Source organism: Polyodon spathula, chromosome 14 (genome assembly GCF_017654505.1).
Source record: "Polyodon spathula isolate WHYD16114869_AA chromosome 14, ASM1765450v1, whole genome shotgun sequence".
NCBI classification, from domain to species: Eukaryota; Metazoa; Chordata; class Actinopteri; order Acipenseriformes; family Polyodontidae; genus Polyodon; species Polyodon spathula.
This window is the reverse complement of record NC_054547.1, coordinates 19,361,505-19,377,456: the sequence shown is the minus strand read 5'-3', so window position 1 is coordinate 19,377,456 and position 15,952 is coordinate 19,361,505. Positions and strand designations below refer to the sequence as shown.

The 15,952-nt window shown below is 36.6% G+C and overlaps 1 pseudogene; it reads left to right on the top strand.

Annotated features, from left to right (window-relative positions):
* The first annotated feature begins 950 nt into the window (after positions 1-950).
* LOC121327140 lies at positions 951-15,628 on the top strand (annotated as a pseudogene).
* The last annotated feature ends 324 nt before the right edge of the window (positions 15,629-15,952 follow it).

Below are 15,952 nucleotides of genomic sequence, written 5' to 3'. Positions count from 1 at the left end.
TCACCTTTCAGCATGACAACGACCCAAAGCACACAGCCAAAGCTACACTGGAGTGGCTAAGGAACAAAAAGGTAAATGTCCTTGAGTGGCCCAGTCAGAGCCCCGACCTAAATCCAATCAAAAATTTGTGGCATGACTTGAAGATTGCTGTCCAGCAATGCTCCCTAATGAACTTGACAGAGCTTGAACAGTTTTGTAAAGAATGGTCAATTATTGCCAAATCTAGGTGTGCAAAGTTGGTATAGACCTATCCCAACAGGCTCAAAGCTGTAATTGCTGCCAAAGGTGCTTGCACCAAGTATTGAGTCAGAGGGGTGGTGAATTATCCAATTATGGTCTTTCAGTTTTGTATTTAATATATATATATATTTTTTTTCTCAATAAAAACTTTTTTTCCCCTTAACAGTGTGGAGTATGGTGTGTAGATAAGTGGAATTTTATATATATATATATATATATATATATATATATATATATATATATATATATATATATATATATATATATATATTTATCATATCTAATATAGTATATATATATATATATATATATATATAATATATATATATATATATATATACATATAGAGATATAGTGTACTATTATGCACTACTATTATGCAATGGTGAATTATTGTTGACTAATTTGTTTGTGTAGCAATTTGCTATTTCAGGCGTTGAAATATGACCCTCAATTGCATAGCAGCTTGATCCATTTCTGGTTTTACTTTGAGTTTTAACAAAACACCCGAGCTTATGACACATAGGCTAATCAAGTGCCCTGCAAAACTTAAAATGGGTGACACTGCTATGCAGTAGGAATCTTAATTCCATCCCTGGGTTTGTTTTACAGGTGCTTAAATGGAAATGTAAAAAACTTTGGTAAGGTGTTTACAATTCTTGTTTTTTGCACACCTCAAAGAAATGTGTTCCAGCCATACCTCAAGAGCAATGTCTCCTTCGATAATTTACACGCCACCACGTATGCATTGTTCACAGCCTTTGTCTAAAAACTATTATAACATTTTAAATGCATTTTGCACAGAGGAGAATGTTGTTCAGTGCATTTCATACATCAATCAAGTAAGTAAAAGTGACGTGTTCATGATCATTTTTGTAAAAATTTTTGTAACCTGAAAATCTGCTTCATGCTTTAGTTTGGTACAATGCTTTGTAGTTTTATAGGTATTTTTGCTTTTGCTTACAAAACCATTCTTCAGTGTGTAGAGGCTGTAAAGATTTTAAATCCTATGGTATGCTGATGGGTTGGATTGATTTAAAATAAATAAATAAATAAATAAATGTTCCTGTAAATTAAGCCAAATGCAAAACAATTATGGGCAGTCTTAACAGTTTAATTATTGAAAATGTTATACTGTTTTGGTAAGATGAAATTCATTTTACTAGGAATTCATTTTGTGTTGATGTGACTGTGGTTGATTTTCTATATAGATATATAAAAGAGAATTGCCCACACCTAATGCAACATAATACTGTTTACAGGAAATGTCATCACTTGGTTTCCCCACTATCTCCAATGGAAAGATAGACTTGAACCTGGTGTCCGTGTTGAATATGATGTACGAGCTTCTTCAGCTCTGGCGTAAAAGTATGTGCACCGTGGAAGACATGGAGAATCAACAGCTCAAGTCCAGTAGTGACTTGGACCATCTACACAGCAGCGATTCAAAAGCAAAGGTTCGTTAAGGAATGGACCATATAATTTGATATTGGTGTGTGGCAAACTATTATGGAAGGTGAAAGTAACAAATTAAATAATGAATTTGTTAAATGTAAGCAAGTATCGAACATTGAATTTTAGCATCAAATAATAAATACTAGCATTAAATATTAAATTAATGTATCATTTTGTTACATTAACATCAAATAAATAAGGTGAATATTAAATGCAAGTATCGAATGTTAAATACTACCATTGAATGTGAAACTAGCATCAAACATTAAATATGAGCTTTATCCATTCAATCTGCCTTTTATCCGTTCGATGTGTGCTTTGTCATTCGTGTGCTTTTTATCCATTCGATGCATGCACTTGCAAACAGTGAATCAGTCCCATCCGCCCTGCCCTGCCCTTTCCACATTGGGGAGATCAGTGTTTACCTGTCAACCTGTTCAGCCAATGAGAGGCTTCGATGGTAGCTGTCTTGTGACGAAGTTGCATATTAAATAACGTTATTAAGCCTTGCGTCTTTTTTACAACTGTTTTTATTTTATTTTATTAGGTTCACAAGGCTGAAGCTGCTCAACCCAACTACAAAACTAAGCTTGACAAATTATTCTGGCGAGAAATATTAATTGCAGTGATGACACCGTTTTGTACATTTTAGAGTGGCTTCAAGGTATTTTGATTAATTCAGAGGCAAGAGGAATTTATGCGAACGGCCCGTTGGTGGAAGTTTGGTATCCTCTGTGCATTTCAGGCAGTGGGGCTCCTAGAAATGTCAAGCTTGAACAGTATGTCTACCTGTGCCCCATTATCACACACAAAAGGGTTTGATTGATATTGGATGTATTTATAGTGAGAAACACTGGGGATACCAAATAGTATAGCCATAGACGAAGATATTGTCAGCTGTCTAATTTGGTATCCCCCATGTTTCTCACTGTAAACACCAATCTTGTGTGTGTACTGTACATAAAAGAAATATATAAACATTACTGTTATATGTAATACAGTATGCATTTAATATAATTTACACAACTCATGTTTATTCCAGACATAACAGCCCAAGCCACAGAGCAACAACATTCGTGATCATTTACTTTAAAGTTTCGAAATCCAAAAAATATATATTAAAAATAGGTTACTTTGAAATAGGCACACTCGTTTATAAACAGTTAGGTCGCATCATTAATACATTAAGAAATAACTATTTAAAGATAATCAAGAAATCATACTGTCCTGTCGAAAGTTAGGTCGCATCATTAATACATTAAGAAATAACTATTTAAAGATAATCAAGAAATCATACTGTCCTGTCGAAAGTTAGTAAATGATTGCAAAAAGCAGCCGACAACTGCTGCACGTACACATCACTTGTATTTTACCTCAGATACGAGCTAAAGAAAAATTTAGACGTGGGATGATCTCCTTTTATGCATGCGCAATTCACCAGGTGATACGGGTTTCTGAGTGGGCACTGAATTTGTTACAACAACTGCAAACTCACGATATAACTCCAGAAATTTCTTCAGTTAAAACTTCTACCAACGGGCCATTCGCATAAATTCCACTTACTTCTGAATTAATCAAAATACTCCGAAGCCACTCTAAAATGTACAAAACAGTGTCATCACTGCAATTAATTTCTATCATATTTCTCACCAGAATAATTTGTCAAGCGTAGTTCTGTAGCTGGGTCGCTACGCCTAGCAGCTTCAGCCATGTGAACCTAATAAAAAACATTGTAAAAAAATGTTGTAAGGCTTAATAACATTATTTAATATGCAACTTTATACGTACAAAGCAGGTAAAACAACAAGACCCCTTTTTAATATCTACAGATCGCTAAAGACAGCTACCATCGAAGCCTCTCATTGGCTGAACAAGTTGACAGATGAACCCGATCTCCCTAATCTCGAAGGGGTGGGAATGGGTGGAGCGGATTTGATTGATTGACAGTTTGCAAGTGCATGCATTGAATGGATAAAAAGCACATCGAATGTATAACGCTCATACAGTGCCTATAGAAAGTATACACCTCCTTGAACTTTTTTCACATTTTGTTGTGTCAGTGCCTCTTAGACTTTCATGCATTTAAATTAGGATTTTTTCCCCACTTACCTACACACCATACTCCACATTGTTAAGGGGAAAAAAGTTTTAGATATATTAAAAACACAAAACTGAAAGATCATAATTGGATAAGTCTCCACCCCCCTGAGTTAATACTTGGTGGAAACACCTTTGGCTGTGAGTCTGTTGGGATAGGTATCTACTAACTTTGCACACCTAGATTTGGCAATATTTGACCACTCTTCTTTACAAAACTGTTCAAGCTCTGTCAAGTTCCTTGGAGTGTTGATGGACAGCAATCTTCAATCTGAAATCTGACTGGGCCACTCAAGGACATTTACCTTTTTGTTCCTTAGCCACCCCAGTGTAGCTTTGGCTGTGTGCTTTGGGTCATTGTCATGCTAAAAGGTGAACTTCCGTCCCAGTTTCAGCTTTCTTGCAGAGGGCAGCAGGTTTTCCTCAAGGACTTCTCTGTACTTTACTCCATTCATTTTCCCTTCTATCCTGACAAGTGCCCCAGTCCCTGCCAATGGAAAAACATCCCCATAACATGATTCTACCACCACCATGCTTCACAGCAGGGATGGTTTTCTTTGTGTGATACGCTGTGTTGGGTTTGCACCAAACATAATGCTTTGTATTTTGGCCAAAAAGCTCAGTTTTAGTTTAGTGAGACCACAAAACGTTTTGCCACATGCCTACAGAATCTACTAAAATGTCAAAACGGGATTCAAGGTGGGCTATCTTGAGTAATGGCTTCCTTTTTGCCACCCTACCATACAGGCCAGATTTGTGGAGTGCTTGGGATATTTTTGTCACATGCACACTTTGACCAGTCTTGGCCGTAAAAGCCTGTAGCTCTTGCAATGTTTCCATTGGTCTGTTGGCAGCCTCTCTGATCAGTCTCCTTCTTGCTCGATCAACCAGTTTGGAGGGATGGCCTGATCTAGGCAGGGTCTTGGTGGTGCCCATACTCCTCCTATTTCTTAATAATCATCTTGACCGTGCTCCAAGGTATATTCAAGGCCTTGGATATTTTTTTTTATACCCATCCCCTGATCTGTGCCTTTCAACTACTTTGTCCTAGATTTGTTTTAAAAGCACCTTGGTGCACATGGTTGAGTCTTTGCTTTGAAATGCACTACCCAGCAGAGGGAACCTACAGGAACTGCTGAATTTATCCTGAAATCATGTGAATCACTACAATTTAACACAGGTGGAGGCCACTTAACTTGGTATGTTAACATTCGACTGTTGCATTTAACATTCGATGGTAGTATTTAACATCTGATACTTGCATTTAATATTCAATCTTGAATTTATTATTTGATAATTTTACATTTGATACATGAATTTAAAATTTAATGCTAGTATTCATTACCTTATGCTAAAAGTCAATATTCTACACTTGCTTAAATGTAATGTTTAATGAATTGTCATTCATTATTTAATTTGTTACTTTCACCTCCCATAAACGATATAATTTTTTTATGCAGATTTTGAGTTTTCCTCGAAAAGCAACATTAGCTGACACACTGATTGTAGCATAACGCCGTACAGTTTCTGACATGCTGTTTAAATAAGTTTGTTCAATTGTAATTTAGTATTTGCAATTACAGTTGTATTCTTTAATTCTGCTAGGAACAATTTGAATTATGTGTAAGGAAAAATAAAGCTCTTCAAGAAAGAGACCGCCAGTTACAACTAAAGAATAAGAGCTTGCATAATTGCTTAAAAAATGAGAGAGAGGAGGTAAGACTTAATGATATATTATTTAATCACATACAGAATATTTTCTATAATGTGGTTTAATTGCTGAACAGGGTTAAAAATAAAAATCACTTTTTTAATATATCAATTTGTAATATAATATTTGACCAACACTGACTATAAATGCTGAATAATAAGCATTCCTGGAGTCCTGACCAAGGGTATTTGTTAGGAATTCATAAATTTGGCTTGCTTGATTTAGCTATGATGTAGGAATTTATTCAAGTTAAACCTTTTTCTGTAGATAGAGAAACTTCAGAATATAATTGCGAGCCGTGGTACACAGTATAACCATGATATGAAGAGGAAAGAAAGAATATGATAAACTGAAGGAACGTTTACATCAGCTATTGATGGACAAAAAGGATAAAAAGCTAGGTATGTATTTTACCAATTCAATCTGGAATATCTTTTTAGGTTTTTACAATTTGACTTGCAAATACAGGTGGGAGAAGTTAACCTGTGCCAGCGTTCCATATTGGTCTATTTATTGGCTTTCTGACCATGTGCTATACAAGTCAAATCTAAGTAGGGTATGACATGCTTTTTTTTTTTTTTTTTTTTTTTTTGATAATGGTACAGTATAACTATTGCCTGGAGTTAGGAATTGGATGTGTGTACAAGAAATACAAAGAAACCCCTAGTTGACTATAACAAGGTTTACTACTAGGTTTGCTCTTTTAAACACCAAATTCCCCAAAAGTGAGTTCAACAAATTTACATAGGATAAACGTCAGTAAAACCACTCTTTATTTTCTTACCAAAAATAATATAGAAATCATGTCTAGTTTTGTGCAGTTTTTATACTTGCTGTCTGTGCCATCTCCATTCCTCTCTGAATGACTGGGGGTAGCTGTCGGTCATCTCAGTGGTCCCGTAGTAGGCTACTGTAGTTTCACAGTCAATCTGATTTTCTGCATTTCTGCACATTTTTCACGTTGAATTTGGTCATATCTTTTTGTGGGTTGTAATGGTATATAGAGGAAGTCTGAGTGAAAAAAATGACACTAAAGTTTCGTGCTTCTTTCATTTGTTTGGTGTGTAAGGTAATCAAACATACAATTTCAGGTGTGAAAAAGTTATTTCTCCCCTAGTTAACTCAATCCAATTAAAGGGATAATTAGGGTCAGCTGTTTGAATACTGTGGTTAAAAATCAGGCCTGATTTGGACCAGCCCTGCCCAATATAAATCTGAGTAACTTTGGCCCTTACCATCAGTGAAGTTGTCAGCACACAGGTTCTAGAGGCACGTCATGCCATGATTAAAAGAAATTCCTGAAGACCTCCGGGGGAAAAAAAGTTGTTGATGCCTATCAGTCTGGAAAGAGTTACAAAGCTATTTCTAAGGCTCTGGAGCTCCACCAAACCACAGTCAGAGCCATATTGTCCAAATGGAGAAAGTTTGGCACAGAAGTGAATGTACCCAGTAGTGGCTGCCCTGCCAAAGTCTCTCAAAGAGCAAGGCGTTAAATCGTCTAGGAAGTCACCAAGAACCCTAGAACAACATCCAGTGATCTGCAGGCCTCTCTCACCTCGGCTAAGGTCAGGGATTCATGGCAGAGTAGCAAGGCAGAAACCACTGCTCACTAAGAAGAACATGAATGCTCATCTCAAGTTTGCCAAAAAGCACCTGGATGATCCTCGAGTTCTGGAACAATGTTCTATGGTCATGGGCCTCGTTATGTTTGGCGAAAACCAAACACTGCATTCCACAGCAAGAACCTCATACCAACGGTCAAACATGGTGATAGTAGTATCATGAATTGGGGATGCTTTGCTTCATCAGGACCTGGACATCTTGCCATTGAGATGTTGTGTCAGGACCTGAAACTAGCAGCTTATGCTTGAAAACCCACAAATGTCACTGAGTTGAAGGAGTTCTGCATGAAGGAGTGGGCCAAAATTCCTCCACGGCGCTGTATGAGACTGATCAATAACTACAGGAAGCGTTTGGTTGCAGTTATTGCTGCTAAAGGTGGTGTAACCAGTTGTTGAGCCTAGGGGGGCGATTACTTTTTCACATGGGGGCATTGGGTGTTGCAATAACTTTCTTTAATAAATAAATAGGTATCAATTTTGTGTTATTTGTTCACTCGGGGTCCCTTTTATTTAATATTAGATTTTAGTTGAAGATCTGATAACATTCAGTGTCAGAAATATGCAGAAAATCAGACGGGGCAAATACTTTTTCACGGCAGTTAACTAACCCCTCAAAACTGGCTATTGCCTAAATCATGTGGTCATACATGATGCCAAATGATCTGTCAAATGATCTGCCTCTACCACGCCAATGACAGTGAAACAGTTGGTAGCTTAAACTTGTCACTTAATCCAACTCAGATAAAAAGGGACATTACTTTTGCATCCTTGATGTAGCTTTTACTTGTGCTAATGAATTCTGATATTGATGAAACTATAGATCTATACTTTGATACGTATGTAATCTAGATGATGTCATGCTAATTACTCCCCCCCCCCCCCCCCCCCCCACCCTTGCCTCATTATTTTTTCCAGGAGTGAAGGGGAAATGTACAAAGTTATTCTTGATAACTATGAAAATTGGCAGAAAGACCTTATGATGAAAAATGTAGAGCTCAAAAAAGTTCTTCAGCAGATGAAGATGGAGATGGTCTCTATTTTAAGCACCCAAAAGCACGGCACAAAAGAGAGAATTGAAGACCACCTAGAACAAGTAAGTATTTTATTCCCTTTAATGTCTTTACCAGTACTTCAAAGTGGTCAGTTAAGAAATGCATTTATCAAAATGAATGGCACAGTAATTTAATATTTTGATATGATGCAAATAGTTCAATATGTTATGCTTTGAGTCTGTCATAAATATAGTAAATTTGATAGGAAACTAAGCTACAGTGTTGGATATCTACCAATGCTTGCAAATGTCGATCAATGTTTTAAATTGCATGGATAACCTGAATTACAGCTTGTATTCCCAGATGTAAAGTCGTCCTCCTTCAAAGATTACATGGGGCCTCAGTCAATTAACTGTGGTAAACAATTTGTAATTACATGGCTCATGCCTTCTAAGAATGCTTCAATTCACTTTGTTATTTTTGTACCTCATGTTGACATGGGTAACAGTAAAACTGCTTGTGTCAAAAAATGAAGTTTCATTTTTTATTTTGTTGTTTTTTTTTCTATGTTTCTTAACTAGTATTTTAAAAAATGTAACCACACATTCCAACTTGACAATCTTTAGTGCAGACTAGGCTAATATTATGGCCCTTGCACCCAAAAGCTTCTGTTTTAATAACCCATCTTGTTCTGTAGGCTGTGTCTGACTATGAGGAGGATGCCGGTGAACACAGCGGAGAGAATATTTCCCTGGAGCTGTCCTGTAAAGATGCCTGGGAGCAGCTCACCAACAGCATCCGGCAGCAGTGGAGAAGGCTAAAAAGTCAAATGGAGAAGCTTGATAATAAAGGTATATGTTCCTTGCATGAAGCTAACTAACTTAGGACAACTGTCACATTTTAAAGCTCCTAACATGAAAAGTATTGTGTGGCTACTGCTGCATCTGATCTACACTTGAACAGGAGTTGAGCTTTGAGAGGATATGATGAAAAGAATTGTATTTCAGGTATTACTATGGGCTAAACAAATTGAGGCTTAAAGCAAGGTCAACAAATTTCAATTGTAGTTGAATGCTGTCATTATGATTTAAGACTTGTTTTGTAAATATCCTATTTTAGCTTGGTCTGAATTAAGCTTAACTTGGTAATTTCATTGTGTTGTGTTAGACATTTGAATACCCCTTCAGGGTTCTCGCAACTACTTGGTTTGATTTTAAATGAGTAGTACACAACAATATATGAAAGCTGAACATTAATTTCAACAAACGACGACAACTTTTTAATGAAAAAAAATATTATAGCCTACTTCATTCAGAACATTAGCCTGCTATATTATATTAAACCAAAACAATAAAAAAAAAAAAAACAATTTGGTTCTCTTGCCTTTTTCAATGAATGTAATTTAATTAAGACAGAATAAAAACATACTAAATTAACAACTTCCTATCCTAAGTTTAATTAATCATTTTTGTAATCTGCAAGCGGCTTCTGTTGCATACACATTGCCGAGATAATAGTGCAGACCGTGGGTCAAACCAAGTCCTATGAATGCCTTTTAATTTGTTTGTTTTTTAAAACATTTAAATGCAAAACCATAACAAAACATGTATACAAGGTTTATAAAAAAATGTCTTTCTTGTCCTGCGGTTGTCTTTAGCACTATACTACTTTGTATATGATGTAGAATGAGTGAATGTAAACAATTTACACTACGTACAATAGTATAAATAAACGTGTTATGATTTTGAATGTGCGGTTCTTTGGGACAGTATTATTGTCATTGCTTGTACACTAGCACCTCTTTCTTTACAAATGAAGTACTGCCGAATGGAAATATATCCCTGAATGAGATTTCAGTTTTTGAAACTTACACAGTTTACTACTTGCCCTCTCCCCCGACAACAGAAACGTCAAAATACAGAACCGTTTACCTTTTACAAGAAAGGAGAGCTGCATCTTTGCCATAATAACCCAATATTTTCTTTAATGACATTTCAAGCTGTGTCACCTGATCTGAGAGCTAGGAGGAAAAATTACAATGATGAGAGACCTAACGTTGGGTTATTTACCATAACCCTGGTTCCCTGAAAGAGAAGACTATCACCAAACCCTGCGAGGTTGCATCACTCGCATTCGCGGGTTCGATGCAAAAGAGGAAGTGATCTCCGTGGAGCGACTACTTATTCCCTCAGCAGGCGGGACTGACGTCACTCCATAGACAGGCGTATCGGCAGCTCTGACATAAAATGCTCAGTGAATATCTACCTACTGTAAGCATATCCCCAGAAGTATTGGTTGGTGGTTGTATTTTCTTTCAGGGAACCAGGGTTACGGTAAGTAACCTAATGTTTTTTAGAAGAAGGGTAATGGATGTTTTAAATTAAATTAGCAGTATGTGCTACAATGGGTTGAGTTAACATATAATTAACTTGAGGATTCAGAGTCAGTTCCCTGCTGATCTGGGCGCAACATATACAAAAAACAAGTAAGTTAATGCTGTTAAGTAAGAATGCTGTTAAATAGTTTTCTATCAGTGTTTTCCCTTCACTAATAAGTTCATACATTCCCTAGCATGTCACTTGTGTGTGTGTCTTTCTGGAATAAAGCAATTTCGTCCTACTGTCAATTTCGTCTATAGTGGTTTTTAAAAGTGCTCAAATAGTTTCTTGACCATTTATTATTTTGTAGCTTCCCTGGTGCAGATGGGGACCCTGAATGAAAAGGATCTAATTTCCAGAGATGTTCACAAGGAAGAAACTGAAAAGCTAAAACTAGAAATTCAGCAGCGTAAAGATTGAATTGCAAACCAACAGCTGCTTTGGCAGGTAAGATTAGTTTGAGTATATGGCTGTATGCGTTGAAGCCAAGTTGATGCGTTGGTCACTTTATGCAAGTGTGGGAGGACCTGATACTTGTGAACAGTATTATAAATAGTGCTGGGACAAATGTCTGAATATTCAAAATACTTGACATGTATTCGGATACAAAAATCTGATGTTCATATTGGCTAGAAATCACAAATACCTTGCACTTATTTACCGTCTGTTGCGCAAATTCTGATGAGTTTCAAAAAATGGCAAATGAAAAAGCTCTATGAAGATATGTGATATATTAAAAAAAATAAAACACAGGATCAACACAGCAGCTCTTGAGCCTCTATTTAAGTTTTAGACAGCAAAAAGTAAGCAAACCAGATACATATGGGTTTCCATGAGGGACAATTTGGACGTGAAATGGCGATGCATGTGCACGTTTTGGGAGAATTACTTGTGTAAATCATGACTTTTGTGGCCGAAAAAAACATCTAATGAGAGGGATAGGGTAAATCTCATTTACTTGTGTAAATGACGAAAAACATGGGAAAATCCACATTTCACTTGCAACTATTGCAAGGGAGCAGGTCAGTTGTTACTGTGTATTCTAAGACAGCAGAAAGAAGTGGCTAATGGGCGGTTTTATGGTTAGCAGTGGTGTAGTTCACATTAATGATAATGCAGGCAGCTTTTTTTATTATTTCATGTCTGGCCTGTCATGTTGTATATCTCGTGTGTTTACAGTTCTGTATAAAACCACTTACCATGAACTGTGTTATGCTCTTGTTATAGTATTAAAGCAGCTGTTTTAGAGCACCCTTGCTGTAAAAACTACGCTAAAGAAACTCGAAGAGCAAGTGAGCTGGTTAAATGTCTAACTGAATTAATTCCGTCCTTCTTTTTTAAATTTTTTTTACGAGATTTAAACCGACTTCCGACAAGGCCTCCGTACAGCTCAGTGCATACGTTTGTAGCAGAAAGCATAGATATCCATGGAGTCAATTCGAAAGAGATGAAAAGACAAAACTTTACAATTTGGGGTATTTATACCTTTGTAAACAACTGTTGACTCCACTCCCATTTGTCTTACTTCTATCCAATGATAGGGGTTTCCACTCTATCATTGCACATTCCCTCTGCGGGGGAAAAGGGGGGGCTGCATACCACATTGTACCTAGCAGGGCACATCCATCTTGTCTTTCAGTTCCCCTCCCCCCTCTCACACTATCTCTGCTAATTTCCTACCTTTGGCATCGTGTTAGGCTATGCAAAACTGCAGGTAGCTGGTTTTGCCAATGGGAAATGCAAGAACTCAAAACTTACACAATATTATATTGAACCTTAATATACAAGCATATTAAAGCAACTGAATTAGAAAGCACATTAAAACGACTATAAAAACACACACACACACAATTTAAACATAATGATTAAAAAGAACTTAACTATAAAAGACACACATACACATAATCTAAAACTTACAAATTAATAACATAATTAATGCCTCATCCAGAAAGCCATCACTACATCATGAGCCAGCTCGATCTCCCACAACAGCGGATGCTCTCTCAGAACTGACAAAATTAAAACTGCAAATGAACGTATTGATTGTGTTTTAGTTTGTTTGCATCATTAATAGTTAACACAACAGTAAATCCAACACAATTTAAAAGAAAGGAGAGAATCTCTGACAGCACAAGCCTCCTCAGATTGCTGCTGTCCAATTGAAACTGGTGGCTGAGGTAACCTTCACAGTTACCAAGTCCGCTTATAATAAGGTGGATTGGGCTTGTTTTTCGAGAGCGGTGTATTGGGGTATGAGATTATACCCAACCCGAACAAAACTTTCCGTACGGTGAAAATGGGTTGGGCTTGTTTTGAAAGGCAGTGCCACTCCGTTAAAACTCTTGTTTGATTACGACGAGGCAGACAAAATTTTGAGAACAAACTAATGCTGCTCTGCAGTCTGTTTTTATCAGGATCCACCAGGGTTCCCTTTTCAAGTGCCTACTTCCAGCGTGTCGACAGTGGCAAATGCTTCCTCCAGCCTGTCAGCCGTATTCAGGTAGGGTTTCTAAGCCAAGCATATATATATATATATTGCAACGTCGGCCAAAAATTTTTAGCCACTGGTGATCTGCACAACCAGTGGTCAGTTTCGTTTTATGCCTCAGAGTTCGTTTTTAATTAGTTGAAACATTATTCACTACTAACGACATGACACCCCACTAATGACATTTGAAAAACAATTTGGGCAAGAGCAGTAAAACACATTAACCAACCAGGTACAAGATATTTTGCCTTATTACAGCAGCTTAGTGTACCAGTTCTCTGCGCATGGAAACAACATTTTCACAAAATTTCACTAGTAATTTTTAAAAACAGCACAAGTACTTTATGCATAGCTAATTTACATGTCAACTTATCAACCTCCACCTGGTACAATGGTAGATGCGGTAGTTGATGCCACAGTGCACCATGGGTTAAGGGTCAGTTACTGTGCATTTCATTGAAAATACGTTTGTAAGTGAACTTTAAAAAAAAAAAAATAAATAAATAAATAAAGTATCCATTACAAATAAACTGCACTTGAAATCTGCATGCTCCATTTTGATCACTGACATTTTAAAACCAGAAATGCAAGGTGTCCTTAGCATCAGGGTATTGAGAAACAAAAACTCTGACTGATCCACAGTTTCCTGTTCATAGGCCTGTATTATCGTATCCTGTGGTGTGTGTTTTTTTTCTTCTTTTTTTTCAAAATGGTTAGGAAAGTGTTTGCGGGAATGTTGAAATCTGCAACAATTCCTTTTCTTGTATGGTGGTGCATTATCCACCGCTTTCAACACCTCCACTTTGTCTGCAAGAATAGTTTTTGGAAATGGAATTTACGCGTGAGCACTATGGCAACTTGAAATACATCATAGGATCAGTAGTCCAAGAACAGCACTAATCTGGAGTTAAAACATTTCCCAATATCCTTTACACTGTTTGAACTAGGGCAGTTTGTTCATACCATTTTCTTCCCTGGGAGCAGGGGCTCCAAATTCACATGATCTGCCAAACAAAGCAATTTAAGTGTTTGGGTTTTTTTTTTTTTTTTTTTTTTTTTTTTTTTGAAGAATTTTATTATCCTTTTATATTTTGCACTCTGAATTAAATACATATATGGCCAGGAACGAAAGATGAAAGATGCTGTGCTACTCTCCTCTCCATCCCAGGGGGAGCAGATGAGGCTTGTATACTTTTCTGGTCTCATGTTCTAGGGCTTGGTATGCCTGCCTACGTCCAAACCTAGAACATCAATTAGTTCCAGAACACCTGTAGAGGAGTGAAGTCATTTTGTTTTACTTGGTGTAAGGTGGTGTGGGGGATAGTTTTGGAACTTGTATACCTGACTAGAAATGATGGGCAGTAAAAAGTACTGCATTGGCCATTACACAATAAAAAAAAAAAATTATATACAACCTTTTCTTTTTTGTATTGCAACATTGTACAGACCTTGTTATTTTAAAATGTTACATCAGGTTTGAATTGAAACCTTGTATTTCAACCACAATATGTAGAATTTTATTTGAGTTACAGTGTTGAAATTTAAAACAAATGGGTATTGTACTCTGTTTTGGAAAGAGGTTATTAATGGTAAAAAAAAATTAAAAGCCACTACAAAATAAGAGAAGCAGCTGTGTATTATACATTTTATGAAGCAATATAGGAAGTGTGCAAATTGGTAATCACATTTACAGTATCTGGCATCCCAAACTGAACCAAAACAATGACATCTACTGATTTTGAAAGCTGCAAAATGTTGTATAGTATGGTAGAGTTATTTTGCACAAATTGCTTTGCTTTTTCAAATCGGTCAATATTTTGAATTTAAATTGCATTTATATTGGCAGAATTTTTTTTACAATAGATTTTTTTTTTTTTTTTAAGTTGTCACTAACACTTTCATTTTAAATGCAGCGTGTTGGTTATTACAGTTCTGGAATGGTACCCCTACAGAGAGAAGGGGTGTTAAACAAATGTAAAGCACTTCAAGCTGAGCGGTTCGATAACTGTGGTATATGGTGACGTGACTCAAGTTGCTGTGAGTTTTGCTGTGGTGCCGGGGAGATTTTCTGTGGGACCCTTTATTTCTATCAATCCTCTCCTTAAATGAGAGTGGAGGAGCAGCACCCAAGCAGCAGACATGGCCACTGGCAGAAGTTACATGGCTAACCTCTTCAGTGCAATACCACTGTCAAACGGGATTGAATTTGTAATTGTTGTTGCAGCAACAGCTGAGCTATCCCTGTGATGATGAAACTGGAGGACTGCTCTGCGACTACTATCTCGTGGAGGAGAAGGAACAATTAAAGGAGGAATGGAGGCTTTTTGATGAACAGAGGAAGAACTTTGAAAGAGAGAGACGAAATTTCACAGAAGATGCAATTCGATTAGAACGCGAGGTACTTTTAAAATAGCCTAACTTTAAAAAATAAAGTTTTTTAGTTATTGAAAAATACACGAAGTGAATTCCAGACGGATTCATTCATTTTATTTTAATTTATTTTATCCTCTTTTGTAGAGGAAAGAATTTGAGGAAAACCGAGCAACTTGGTTGAAACATCAGTTTTTAAACATTACTCCTTCGTAGATCGCAAGAAGCCGCACGCTTCAAAGTCGCACCATGCCTTGTCTACTGGTAATGTTTAAAAAATGTGAGGGGGAATTAAAATTGAATAATTATGTACTTGTGTAGATGAAATGTATCCATGGTAAATGTCTTTTCGAAACTTGTTTCTAAATAAGTTTGCTTGATACAGTTACAGACAAATGTATTGGTGCCCATTGCTTATACCATAATTCAGTATCACAGATTTAAGGACAAGCATTTGATAAACTGTAACCACTTTAATAAAAGCAAAATTCACACTTTTTTCAGATTTTAGCAAATCTGTCACAAAACAAACTTATTTCATTTGAAAGTGTTTTTTCATGACAAAGTATTAGCACACTTGCTGAATATTTAATGTGTGT